The following is a 12521-nucleotide window of genomic DNA, read 5'->3' on the forward strand; positions in this document are numbered from 1 at the left end:
AACCTGGAACATGGCAACCCTATCTTCTACTATTACAATTGATCTCCAGACTACAGAGATCACTTCCTCTGGAGAAAATGGCAGCTTTGGAGGGCAGTTTGTGGCTCTCCCCAACCTCTGTCCTCCTCAGACCCTGCCCCCAGAGCTCCAGGAACATCAAAACTATGTGGAGAATGGTTGTAGGGCCTGTAGATCTTAGTGCTGCCATCCTCCTGGAACTGGAGTGGTGAACCCCTCCAGGTGGTGGCTGAAGTCCTCCTGGAATTGCCACTGGCTTCCAGGCAGGAGAGATCAATTCCCCTCGAAAAAATGTCTGTTCTGCAAAGCGGACCGTGAGTGGCACAGCTCATGCCTCTTAGCAGGTACCCCCTCCCCCCTAACCAGTTCTGCTAGCTGGGATCTTGTAAAGGGTTAAGGTCCTGAGCGGGCTAATCCTGCTCCCTTTCCCTGCACTTGATGCTCAACTACCTACAATATTCTGTGGCTTCTGGAGGGTACATTCAGTTACTGGTTGGTTATTTGTTGTTCATTTTTTTAAGTGCGTTTTTTTTTGTGTGGTCTGTTTGTTTTGCATTCCTGGGGAGACTTCCCAGAATACAGAAATCCTTGCCTTGTATGCAGGTGCTGACCTCGTGTTGCAGCCCTACTGTTAGCATGGACCCTTCACCCCCTTCCAAGTGAAAGGCTTGCAGACCTGAATGAGCGATGGCTTGCCTTATACATTTCATCAGTTTGTATATTGCCTAGCACAGTATGTTCCTGGTCGGGGCATTAAGGACTCCTTTAAATAGTATCAGCCGCAGCGAAGTGAATGGGGTGGCAAACTCTTGCTCTTTTCTTTTTTAAAAAAAAGATGCTTCTATTTATTGTCAGCCGGCTAATCCTTGTTCCTGACTCCTGTGCTCTTCTCACATCAGCTGTGTAGGCCAGAGCTGCGTGTCCTACCCAAGAAGAGCATGTGTCTCAAGGCACAGGATAATAATAATTACTAAGCCTCTTCCCCCTGTTTCCACCATTTGATATTGATGTGTGCCACCATCTAGCCACAAGCACTGCCTTTTTGCTAATGAAAACAGTAGAGACAAGCAGAAGAGGGAATATTTCAAGTGGATCCGCAAAAGCAAGATATTCCTGTGCACATTTGATTCCTGTGCATCATTCCCATATCCCATAAAGACAACATCCATGCTAGAGTAGCCAGGTCTGGGTTGGGAAATACCTGTAGAGTTTGGGGGTAGAGCCAGGAGCAGGTGGGATTTGAGGTGGGGAACTGTAAATTCCACTGAGTATAATGCTGTGGAGTCCACCCTTCAAAGCAGCCATTTTCTCCTGGGGAACTGACCTCTGTCACCTGGAGATGAGCTATAATTCCATGGGATCCTCAAGCCCCACCTGGGGACTAGCAACCCTAACACACATTGCTGCTTACTGTTGCTCTATAGCAGTCTTTTGCAACTGGGTTTTCCTGGATAAACAAGACCATCCAGGAAGTAGTCACCTGCCCTAGTGCAGTGATAGCTGCAATCCTGAGCTAATGCAGCCAATGGCCTTTTCTAAAATCTTAGGACACAATGACTGATTATGCATGGCAGTTTCAACTGGTTTCTTGTGGTGGGGCAGCATGGCCCACCATTTCCCATGTACTAACGGGGGAAGAAATCCCCTGGTGCACATGGTCCGCCTCGGAGTTGTGCATGCGCATGCGCAACTCTGGGGCAGAAAGTGTCTGCTGCGCCTCACTGTAGCGGTGGGGGGCAGGGGTTTTTTTTAATTTTTAAAAATTATTTATTAATTATATTTATATACCACCACTCCCAGCAAGCTGGCTCACGGCAGTTCACGGCATATAAAACATTCAATAAAATTTCCAAATATTCCCAACATACAATAAAATCCCCATGAAATCATACCCCTTACAAACCCCTATAACAACAACTAAAACAACAATACAGCTGGCATTTAACAATGTTCGCAACACAACCCTATCCCACCATCCTGGGGGTGAAAAAATAGCACCATTTAGCTCTGTGCTGCTGCAAAGCACTGTAGAGCTGACCGGGACACTGTGTGTCCCTGTCATAGGTAGGGGAAGGAGCTGGGCTTGGCCTGGCCTGGCCTAGTCACCAGTGGCATCATTGTTCCCTTAACATAGGAGACCCTAAAGCAGGCGAGGGCTGTGAGGGGGCTGGGCCAGTGGGGATAAGCAGGGATTTGTCCTGCATTCATGCAGGCGCCATCCTGGCATTTCCCCACTCCCATGCATAATTGGTCAATACAGATAAAGGTTAGTAGTACTCTTAAAGACCACTGGTGCGAACGGGAGAGCTTTCCTCCATTACAACCAGTTGCATTTAGAAGTCTTATAAAGTCTGGCTGGTCATGCATATGCATGGAGTCCTGGGCTGCACTGACAGATAATTTGGTATTTGTCAATTGGATACTACACACTTATTGTACAATAATTTGTATGCCCCTAAAGAAATTAAACTGGCCTTTTCTGCCCTGGCCCCAGCCTGGTATGATGCTTTGCCTGATAACGTCACAGCCCTGTTGGACAGTTGGACAGTTCCGCAGAGCTGTTCTGTTGGGTCTATGGTTGAAGGCCCAAAAATTAACATCTGAAATGCTGCTGGTTTCCCTACCTAATCACCGAATTACCTCTAATTAATTATGACCTTGCTCCTCTTCACCTCCCTTTCTGAGCAGGAAGCAGCCTAGGCAAATTAGTTTTAATTCTGGATTTTAAAACCTGTGATAACTTAGATTTTAACTTGAGTCCAGTGACACCTCTGAAACCAGCAACTTTTTATTCAAGGTGTGAGCTTTTGTATGCTGGACAGAGAATGAAATAGGAATCATTATAATACAAATGGAGAGAGTGAATTATCAGTAAATTAGGAAACAGCGTCCAACAAACAAGTTTGATATCTTCATGATGCTGTTTCCTAATTTACTGCTGATTTACTCTCTCCTTTACTCTGATAATTCCTACTTTGTAGGTCTTAAACGTGCCATTGGACCCAAATTTTGTTCTACTACTTTGTTCAGACCAGCACGGCTACCCAACCAATCTAGATTTTAACTTGTATATTTATATTACTATGGCAGTAGTAATATGTTTTTAGTTATATGTTATTTTGCATTACACAATATGTTTTGCATTGTGTTGTGTAAGCACAACAGCCTTCTCCTGTATCAATATCTCTTTTCATATGTGTTCTAAACCTCAAGATAGTAATCTATAATGTGGCCTATAAATGGTTTCCTGATGCTATCGAATAAATCAACCGTAGTCTCTAGTTGGCATCTTATTCTCTCGAACCATGCCGTTTGGGTCACCGAAGCTATCCATTCTCCACTTGCAAATCTCCTGCTGATTTCTTGCCTGTAAATAAAGCGCTTAGCCACCCTCTTATATTTCCCTGGATCTGCAACCATTCCATCTTGGAACCGGGAGCTTGTCTGATCTGTTAAGTTAAGTAGGGTCAAGACACTTGTTATAGCCTCTGCAGAGAAATTGTCAAGGAACGGGAGATGCGATTGACATGAATTATCAACAGTTTTAAGGTAGCATTTCTGCTTGTGTCTGTTTGTGCAAGAGCTATCTTCACATTAGTCTAAATTCTGCAAGTTGGTGGTGGGACTTTTCAGTCCTATTATGGAGCGATTAATTGAGAGCTGGAAAATCATACTGGCCGGCTTTTGTAAGAATTGCTGAGTGAATCCTAAAGGCATATTCAGTGATCTAAAAAGGTGCTATATAAATACTCTGTTGCTATCCAAAGGACACACTGCTGGGAGTAAGCCCCACTGCATATCATGGGACTTTCTTTTGAGTAGGCCTGAATGCTCCTTAAGCAGGTCTACTGAGAATCCTATTCAAATCTGTTCATCAGGGCTTATTCCTTGGAAAGTGTCTTTAGGATGGCACTGAAAGGGTATTAAGCCATGTTAGCACCAACGTACATCACACATGGTTTCATTACTTTTGAAGCTGCCTTGTAAGCCATTGGTCCATCTAGGCCACCACTGACTGGTTTTAACTGGTGACAGATCTTCACGGTCTCATCACAGCTTTGTCAATACCCACAACTTGAAATCCTTTAACTAAGGATGAAAGACCATCTATTTGCAAAGCATGAGAGCTTCCATTCAGCTAGACCCGAACACTGTTCTTTCCCAGCATGATTCTGCAACACCAGGGTGGGTCCAAGTTCATTTTCCTCCCTGATCTATGATGTAGCAGAAGGATATAGTGTGAAATAATGGGAGAGAATGAAGTTTAATTCCTATTACTGTTACTGTTACTGTCATCGTTATCGTTATTTTAATTTATTTCCCACCACTCCCTGAAAGGCTCATGTAGGGTAACAGTAGACTGGTCCCATTAAAATACTCATTAAAAGACTTAAAAAAAATCCCAACATGACAGAAAATAATCTCATTCCCACCCCCCCACTACCAGAGCTGTAGGGAGAGTGGAGAGGAATGCTGTAACTTCCAATCCCAGGGGAGGGGCAATGGTTCTACTTCACTGACCCCAGCCTCAACCATAGACTTGGTGGAAGAGCTCCATTTTACAGGCCCTTGTGTGTGTGTCTGTGTATACCAGCCTTTCTTAGTTTTGTTACCATTGAGAAACCCCTAAAACGTTCTTCAAGCCTTGAGAAATCCCAGAAGTGGCCTGATTGTGCAGAATACGGTTGGAAAGCATAGCTGTGTACATGCCCACCTGGGGCTCCTCCCCTTCCTACCACTTCCAGGCTCATCATTGGCCATTTTGGAAGGCGGGGTTGACATGAGCATATATAGTCTTATCACCTGATAAATGTTTAACACATTTTAAAAATATATACAAATTGATTAATTCCCACCTATTAAAGAAACCCTTCCAGGGCCATTAAAAACCCCAGGGTTTCACGAAACTCTGGTTGAGAAAGCCTGATATACACACACACTCAGAAGAACACATACACACATGTATGTATGTATGTATGTATGTATGTATGTATGTATGTATGTATATATATAAAAATTAAATTTCCTTCTCTCCCATTATTTCACACTATGCATTGTCCCATTTCACATAGTGTCTCTGTCATAGGCCCATTATGCACGGAGTGGAAAGTCTGCATTCGGGGTGGAATGGCGGCGGCTAAAATCACCAATTATGCACGCTGCAGGCGGCAACCGGGTGCAGAGTCAACTTATGCCGCCGAAAAAGCCTCATTAGCGAGATGCGGAAGAAAGTGGAGCTTCCTGGGACCAGGGCGCAACCAGAAGCGGCTCCGGAGTAGCCCTGTGCATACTTGGATACTCTGGGTTTTGCCGCCGTTGTGTTCCGTCCCGTGCATAATCGGTTTGCTTCGCTTCTTCCTCCTCCTCGTTCTCCATGCCACCGTTTCAGCAGCCGTGCATAATAGGCCATATGCACACCCACCTAAACACCTACTCACCCACACTAATTAGAGCGGTTCCTCCGTGGAATGGGCTTCCTTGGGAGGTGGTGAGTTCTTCTTTGGAAGTTTTTAAGCAGAGGCTAGATAGTCATCTGGCAGAAATGCTGGTTTTATGACTTAGGCAGATGGTGAGTGGGTGGGCAAGAAGGGATGTGCCAGTGTTTGTCTCTTCTGGCCCTTCCTTGCATACCCAGGGAATTGCTAATTGCCGCTGTGGGTAAGTGAATTTCCTCCAGGCCAGGCTGGATTCTGGAGATTTTTGCTGGAGGGATCATTTGGGCATGAAATGGGGGTCACCCTTGGGTGGGCAGGTAGTTGTGGGCCTCAAACAGAGGTATATTTAATGCTGTTGTTGCCATGGCTTCTTTTAATGGCATTTAAATGCTTCTGCTGTATTGTCTGATTAGTCAGCTGCCTCATGCAGGTCTCTGGATGGGTGGTTTTGCATATACATTTTCTAAATCGACTGGCATGCATAGTTGAATTGAGGCCATGGTGCAAAGACTTGACTAGACACATAGTCCCCCAAAGAACTGAATATGTTAAAACTCTGGCTAAGTAATTCAGGAGGTAAGGGATTCAGTTGTTGTTTTTGAATAAAACAAATAACTTCAACTGTTGCGTTATATGATGTTATCATCAAAGTTAAGCAATTTCCAGTTCCCTTCATTTTTTGTGGGGTTGAAAAGTGCTTAATTTGACAGGACCATGCCAGCTTTCATCATCAGCATTCTTATGAGCTTAAAAGGAGAATATATGATGGCTAAATAAAACCTCCATGTTCAGAGGCAGTACATCTCTTACTGTTACTGGGGGTGGGGTGAGTCAAGACCAAGGGGGCTTGTGGATCTTCCAAGTCCTCTTATTCACCACTATGAGAAACAATATGCTGGATAAGGTGGTCTGATCCAAGTTCATAAATATTGCGACAAAAATAGAAAGCTCCAAGGTCAAATATGGATACATATGGTGAAATAGCTGTATTTCTGAGAATTAGGATGATACGCTATTCAGAAATCCACAAGTATTATTTTTAAGTCCAAGTCTGAGACTAATTTTAAATTTATTGTGGGTTTGATTGTTAGAAATGATCCTTAATTTTGTGTGTTTGCTGACTGCAGATTCTTCAAGTGCCACTTTGGTAACAGGAAAGCTGCATGAAAATGCTAAATAAAGCAATAAAGTGGTGGAGGAAAGGGCCCCCAAGTCACAGCTGGCTTATGGCGACCCCAAAGGGTTTTAAGGCAAACAACATTCAAGGCGGCCAGTGGTCTCCTTGGGGGTCTCTAAACTATTAACCAGGGCCAACCTTGTTTCTGAGATCTGATGGGATCGGGCTAGCCTGGGACATTGCAGTCAGGGCTAATAAGCAAAAAGGCTCAGCAAAAAAATATGAAATAAACATAACCTTGAATTGCGGCATTTCCTTGGTGTTTGAGTTTAAAACGTTAAGTGGCAACCCACTTTTCCCGTGTAGCAACATTGTTGCATCAAGGAGATAATTTTGCACCATTGTAGCTATTCATAAAGCCCTCGAGCTCATTTCTTGCTCAGCAGATGGGATCAAGGAGCTGATCACTTGCCAGGCTGTTCAAATACATCCAAATGAATCAGGTGCGTGTCCCCTTGCATGACTACACTGCTTGCAGCTGCTGCCCCTTTCCACCCATCTGCCATCACGGCCATCTTCAATGATTTAGAAGAAGAAGAAGAAGAAGAAGAAGAAGAAGAAGAAGAAGAGTTGGTTCTTATATGCCGCCTTTACCTACCCGAAGGAGGCTCAAAGCGGCTTACAGTCGCCTTCCCTTACCTCTCCCTTACCTTTAAAGGCAAGCATTGCTAGAAAACAAAAACTTGCCTGAGAGTTTTAAAATGAGACTTATTGCTTAGATATCTCTGTGTGTCTTTAGTGCCTGTCCATGATTCTAGGTAATCTTGTGATCTGTTCTTGTAATTACTTCACAGATTGATGCTGCTGATTGTGGACGTGCAAAAAGCAGGCAAATGTTGCCTATTCATTGGACTGTGCAGTTCAAAAGAGGGGATGAAGTGTGAGTGATTTTGAGCTTAGCAAAAAGATGGATGTAATGCCCCAACCACAACCCAATGGGGCATGTGAAAGAAGATTTAGTTTGTAGACTGCAAGTACAAACGTGGCCACAACTTGCAAAGCATTACTATATTAATATAACAATAAAATTAATACATTAATATAACAAAATTATATTAATAACCCACCCTTCTCTGAAGGCTCAGGGTGGGTAACAACATAAACAATAAACAATCACACAATCTATTTATATATGATGATATGTAGATATAATTATTAAAATCAGATGTCTTTTGTCCATCTGGTTAAAAATCGATTCAATCTGAAGCCAGCTCCTTCCTCCAGTGAGAGGGGAGATATAAATATTAGGTTACTGATATTTTGAGCAGGGAAGCCAGAGTTTGGTTGTTTTCGGCCTCATGTCAACAAGGGAGTTCAGTCAAGCTAAGTTTGGGGATTGTGTTCCTGTCAAAGTACTCAGCATGCCTGAGGACAATTTTCAAAACTGACACAAGATAAAACTGTGTCCAAAGCAGTCACAGCATTTTGCCGTGACGTTTGATTTTTATTTCCCAGAACACCTACATAGAACAGTCACTGTTGGAAGCTATATATCTTGAAGACCTGTTGATATTTCAGCTCCTGAGGAAAACATTTCAAGCAGCTTCTCCTGCCCAGATTAATAATGTAATACTAGATTGGAGGAGGGAGGGCTCCCTAACTTGTGATGTATCATGCTGAACATAGTACATCAGGTGTTTATGGACAACAGTAAAAGTGCGATAGCAAGGCAGCACATTACCTAGAGGGCTGAAGTTGCAAAAACAGGACAATGTTTGGTGTAGTGGTTAGGAGTGCAGACCTCTAATCTGGTGAGCCGGGGTTGATTCTGCACTCGCCACATGCAGCCAGCTGGGTGACCTTGGCCTCACCACAGCACTGATAAAGCTGTTCTGACCAAGCAGTAATATTAGGACTCTCTCAGCCTCACCTACCTCACAGGGTGTCTGTTGTGGGGAGAGGAAAGGGAAGGCGACTGTAAACCGCTTTGAGACTCCTTCGCATAGAGAAAAGTGTCATGTAAGAACCAACTCTTCTTCTTCTCCTTCTTATCCGCCATACATGGTTGGTGGACTTCATGGAACAATTTGGCCACAAGTTCTCCAAACATGTCTCATATTTGCATAGAATTTGCATAGAATTTACCCAAATGATGCAAGGCTCAGTTTGTATCAGGACCACAGTGATGGTGGAGGAGGAGTCCCAGCCTTTCCCTCTGCATCATGTTTTTTAGCCAAGTCTGTCCTGGAGGGGTGATTTCTGCTCTGTTGTTGGGCTGGACATAGTATTCAGTGCATATAAGGGCTGCCATTTGCCAGGTGAAAGAAGGGAAGCTCCACCTCCCTCCCTGTTGCTTGCCTATCCTCAGTCAGGTAGATAGGTCTCCCAACCTCCAGATAGAGGCTGAAGTTTGTCCAGAGCTAGAACTGATCTCCAGACTAGAAAGGTCACTTCCCCTGAAGAAAATGGCTGCTTTGGAAGGTGGACTATATTGCATTACATCCCTGCTGAGGTCTCTCTCTTCCCCCAAATTCTTCCCTTTCCAGGTTCCATCTGCAAATCTCCAGGAATGGACAACCCTACAGTGGACAACCCTACAGGTTGGGTACCAGAACAGGGTCTTCATGACATTATTTCTACCTGTGTAACCATCAGTGGCATTACTGCATTACCAGGTGCTCTGGTATTCAACCCTAATTCTATTATTTTACCATAAAGTTTTGAGATAATCCTAGAGCATCCAGCAACAGAATAATATCACTTATATCTACATTTTTGGAAATAATGCAATGACATCATGGAACACTGTCCCACCTTTCAGAATTTGCCAATATGTTTCTCTACAACAGATCAAATAATGCTCTGGCACCCATATCTGCCCCCCACATGCCTGAGATTTCCCCAGGAAGTGACATCCCCCCAGCAGTTAATTGAGAAATGAACACTGGGGTGGGGGATTTCCAACTTCCAGCTGTGGTCCAGATCCATGTTAGGTCCTATGACAAGTAGCTAAGCTTCCCGAAGCTGCAGGGAGAGCAGATTAGGGTTGAGAAAATCTGTCCCTAAAAGTATTGTGGGGTTTGGTTCTAATGTAAGCAGCCAACAGTTTGGTGTTATAATTAACAAACAGTTTGCTACAAGGATGCTATAGGTCCACTTTGAAAATCAATAAAAATCAGAGCACACCAATTGCCCCTGTTGCCTATCCCAGAATCTAATTATTTTGTCTAAACTTTTCCAGAGAGTTCATGAAAAAACTTGAGGTATTTTAAAATGCTATTTAGAGAAAACTCTGAAAATGTAAAAATGGATGTGTCCTCCCCCCCCCCCCCATTTGCTAGTTCTCTATCTTCCAAAGGACAAAAACATAACCAAGTGTGGTAGCAGCCAGCAGGGAGGTCTCAGTGGACAGGAGAGGAATAGGGCTTATAGATATGTCATGATTAGTTAGATGACACTCACTCAGGAGCAGGAAATTATGCCCAGAAGCTGTCCTCTTCCAGGTGGTAGAGAACAGGATTGATCTGTCGGGAAAATGGGAAACCCAGGAAGCCAAAGCAACAGACAGAAAGGCTAAGTAAAGGTCTCCAAAATGGAGATATCCTGCTGTTACAAGTCATCTCCAGGGGACAGAGATCAATTCATGTGGAGAAAATGGCCACTTCAGAAAGTGGACTCTATGGTATTATCCCCTGTACTCCCTCCCCCAAATCCTGCCCCCTTCAGGCTCCAACCCCCAAATCTCCAGGTATTTCCCAACCCAGAACTGGCAACCCTACCAGAAGCCAAGGGAACTACCACTTCCATGCTCTCCAGAAGAAAATTGATGTTCCTGGCTGTGATCACAAGTGTTATTTCTGGTTTACAAGCTCCTCTCACACACAATACTCCTTTCCCTTCTCAGGGGGATTGTATTCCCTTTGGGATTGGCAACCAAGGCTGGCAAAAAGGGACAACCCTTGTACAACCCAAGCCAGAATTCAGAAGAATCTGTCCTGAGTGACTATTCCAGACTCCCCAGTTCTGAATCTGCGCCATCTGTAATGGTTGCTAATGCACACCATATGGCATTGGGCTGCTAAAGATTAGTGTGGTCTGCCATATTATACCCATCTGGACTGCTTGGACTGAAAGTGTGGGAAATGTGCCATTGGTGTGTTTCTATTTATGATTTTGTACTGTTCTCAGCAGACACAAAAAGCCAATATCCACTGAATTTGTGGTTGTTCATGATTAAGGGTTAGGATTTTAATCAGCTGTTGCTGCAGAGAGAGAGAGAGAGAGAGAGAGAGAGAGAGAGAGAGAAGACCAGGCAGAGACACTGTTGACAGCATAAAACCTCTGAGCTGTAGAAAATATCTGATTGTATAAATCTTTTAACTTCTCCCAGATCCCTTGTGGCTGGTGCAGAGGCTGTGATGCTTTTACTATGCATTGTTTGGAGGGGACGAGACCAAAATTGGACTCCATGTTGGGGGGGGGAACTTGGCTTCTTCTAGCAATTCTCCTTTCGTGAACCCACTTGGCATTCCAAGAAGTATCTTACTGACATGGATGATTAATGGTTGTTAGAGATGCCCCAAAGTAAGCTCATTAAATGCCATGTTAACAGTTTTCTACTTGCTAGAAAGGGAGCATCAATTTTTAGAACTGGCTTCAAATGTAGAGGCACAAGTTACACATTTTATGTAACTATGTAATGTAGTGATGTCTGCTTGTCTAATGTATAAAATATAAACAGCGTATTACTATGCAATGTACAAACACATTTTGAGATTTTTTAATCTCTCGAGTAAATTCTGCCATTGTCCTTTTACATTTCTTTGTTTCTTAATATTAAAATAGTATGTATGAAACTGAGGTAACACAATGGTAAACTAAAAAACTCAACACCTTACCAATTTAGGATTTCAAATGAACAGCCTGTTCATTTTTAACTGGACCCCAATGCAACTTTATTATTTGGCTCCTTCACCCTGATCAGTCCAAACAGTCAGCTACATATAAACCAAGGGGAGCATATTCAATTTTAAAAATTGGAAGAGCAAGATTGTCAAGCTTATAATTAAGGTCCACAGGTTCTGCCAGACCTCTGACATAACAGCTGGCCCAAAACTGATACTGTAATACTATAACTGCCCTTCAAAAGAAAGAAAGAAAGAAAGAAAGAAAGAAAGAAAGAAAGAAAGAAAGAAAGAAAGAAAGAAAGAAAGAAAGAAAGAAAGAAAGGTGTCTATTTTAGTATATAGAATCCTGTACAGAGCAATACCCTTCTAAGCCCATTGGGTTTAGAAGGGTGTATTTGTTAACAATTGCATGTAAATCTTGATGCATTTACTTGGAAAGAAATGCCACTGAAATGAATGTGAATTACTTTTAAGTCAGTGCATTTCATATTCAGGGACTAATATGCACAGAAAGTACAATGCTGAGTCCGTTCCATAATATAAATGTTATGGGCTGCCTCTCAGAACAGACCTTCTCAAGCAAGACACACCAAGGAACAGCTAAAATATGTGGCTTCTAAAGCAAGAACTTACCTACAGCATGGGCAGCAGGCATATGAATCCCAGGGGAGCAGAGCACAACCCAGGTTTTGCTTATGGGCTATGCATCTTTTTCAACCACTCTGGCCTTTCAGTCCACCTACAAACGAAAAGCCCGGCTAGATAAAAGCGAGGCGGCAACAAACGCATTCACCAAGCCCGCCTCATATGACACCATTTTAATCCTAGGTAGTGGGGTCATCAAAACATGCCTGAAGTGCCTCAAATGTTGAATGGGTGCTATTTTTAAGATAACTGATGGGCCATGTGCTGACTCCAAATTCTTTGGAGCAGATTCTGCCCTGCTGGCTTTCATTTTTTTTTTTTTATGCTGATAACCCCGACCCCTCCCTGCCTCATTTATCTTTTTCTCTAGGCATGTCCTATGGTAGTGCCAGAGCTTAA

At 43.3% G+C, this 12521-nt stretch overlaps 1 protein-coding gene across 2 annotated transcripts in view; it reads right to left on the reverse strand.

Annotated features, from left to right (window-relative positions):
• The window catches only part of LMOD3 (leiomodin 3), a 34555-nt gene extending 22291 nt beyond the window's left edge, over positions 1 to 12264 (reverse strand). Inside the window, exon 1 of one of the 2 annotated variants that reach the window (XM_077325134.1) lies at positions 12111 to 12264. The gene's annotated coding sequence lies outside the window, so the exon portion shown is untranslated. The remainder of the gene's footprint in view (positions 1 to 12110) is intronic. The other variant, XM_077325137.1, reaches the window with a different exon arrangement.
• Between the last annotated feature and the right edge of the window lie 257 nt (positions 12265 to 12521).

The sequence above is a fragment of the Paroedura picta genome, chromosome 3 (genome assembly GCF_049243985.1).
Source record: "Paroedura picta isolate Pp20150507F chromosome 3, Ppicta_v3.0, whole genome shotgun sequence".
Classification (NCBI taxonomy): Eukaryota; Metazoa; Chordata; class Lepidosauria; order Squamata; family Gekkonidae; genus Paroedura; species Paroedura picta.